Raw genomic sequence first — 2164 nt, forward strand, 5'->3', positions numbered from 1 at the left:
AAAAAAAAAAAAGAAGATCTTATATCTAAAACCATGTATGAATGAATATATAAATGATTACTGCAGTTGACATGAAAATTTTATTAAAATTTTTCTTGCCAATGGGTTTATTTTTGTTAATTTTTTAAAAAACTATTAAGTAGTTGTATAAAGGATTTCAATTCAACGTAATAAAATGACAATTGTAGACTGGATTTTTAAAATATATACTTGTTATTTTTAATATAGCATGTAGATATAACCATACAGGAAACAACATTAAAGAAATGGCAAATGATTCTCTGAAACATGTGGTAAACAGCTGGTGTACCTATACAATATCAAAGATAGTTTGACACACATTCAATTGGGACCAGTGACTAGTAAGTCACTCTCCTCAGGCTGAATATGGATTGGAAGTCTGAATAAAGAATCGGACATGTGGAATTGGTTTTTAAAAAATGTGAAAATGTTGCTGTTGACATTTGCTAAAACCCCTTCCACTAAGATGCTATAATTTTTAATAAATACACAAGAAACCAAATGTCAAAAAAAAGATAGTAAGGAAAGAAGCATTGCCGGAGGTAAAGATAAAACATATAGTTTTCCATTCACCAGGAAAATGTAATGTTCACAGGATTGTTTATTTATTTATGCCAGTCCTGGGGCTTGAACTCAGGGCCTGGGCACTGTCCCTGAGCTTCGTTTGCTCAAGGCTAGCACTCTACCACTTGTGCCACAGTGCCACTTCAGGCTTTTTCTGTGTATGTGGTACTGAGGAATTGAACCCATGGTCTCATGCGTGCTAGGCAAGCACTCTACCACTAGACCACATTCCCAGCCTGTTCACAGGATTTATGAGGGCAACAAGTAAATTTAGAATCATGGAGATTTTTTTTAAAGGTTGGAGACCAGGACTCAAACTCAGTACCTGATGCTTTTGCTCATTGGTAAGCATTCTAGCCTCCAACCCTCTGGTGGAGATTGTAACAGTGATTGGGAAAAACAGTGTCCATAGGGTTACCAAAGATTGACTAGGATAAACAAACACCACCCCACCAATCAAGTGCAGATTAAGTTTTGGGTTTTCTAAGGCAGGACCTCATTCTTTAGCATGGACTGGCCCCAAACTCTGCACTCCTGCCTCAGCCTCCTGAATGCTGAGATTGTATGCATGTACCACCATGCCTGACCAGAATGCATTATTTTAAAACTGTGCTTATCATTAAGTTTTGGCTTTTTTGTTGTTGTTATTGTTGGTCATGGGGCTTGAACTCAGGTCCTGGGCACTGTCTGTCTCTGACTGATTTTGTTCAAGGCTAGCATTCTACCACTTTGAGGTACAGCTCCTCTTCCATTTTTTTCTGGTGCTAATTGGAGATAAGAGTCTCACAGGCTTTCCTGCCTAGGTTGGTTTTGAAGCATGATCCTCAGATCTCAGCCTTTTGAGTAGCTAGAATTACAGGTGTGAGCTATCAACACCCAGCCTGAATTAGGTTCTAATGATTATATACTAGCCATAAATTTCTCAACAAAATTTGAAGGGAATCACAGACATGATTATATCTCAAATAAGTTAGAAAATCTGCATATACTATAAATTAGAGAATATTTTGAACTCATTGGTGAAAATATCAAATTTGAGAGGCATAACTGAGATAAAACTTGAGGAAATTTATAACCTTAAGCTCTTCTATGATGGCAGAGGGAAGCCAAAATATCATCTAAGTAAATAACTTATTTTCAAGGAGATGTTGAATAATGAATTAAATCACATTCCCTAATAGAGGAAGTGTAATAGAAGCAAAGCTAGAGGAATCGAGCTGTGGCTCAAGTGGTAGAATACCAGCTGTGAGTTCAAGCCACAGTACTGGCAAAACCTGGGGGCTATAATTCAGCCCTCTGGAAGCTGAGGCAGGAGGGTCACAAGTTCAGAGCTTACCTGGGTGGGCTCCATGGTGAATTTGACACCAGCCTGGGCTGCATAGTGAAACCCTGTCTCCCCCAAAACTAATAATAAAAGCAAAATTAATGAAATAGAGAACAAAAGTACAATAGAGTCACTGAAGCCAGTTAGTTCTTTGCAATAGCTACAAGGAGACAAAAGAGGGGAAGGTACATATAACCAATATCATAAATAAAAAAGTTGTATCACCATATAATTCTATTACTCCAAGAGGTGAGA

Source organism: Dipodomys ordii, unplaced genomic scaffold (assembly GCF_000151885.1).
Source record: "Dipodomys ordii isolate 6190 unplaced genomic scaffold, Dord_2.0 Scaffold101, whole genome shotgun sequence".
In the NCBI taxonomy this organism is placed as follows: domain Eukaryota; kingdom Metazoa; phylum Chordata; class Mammalia; order Rodentia; family Heteromyidae; genus Dipodomys; species Dipodomys ordii.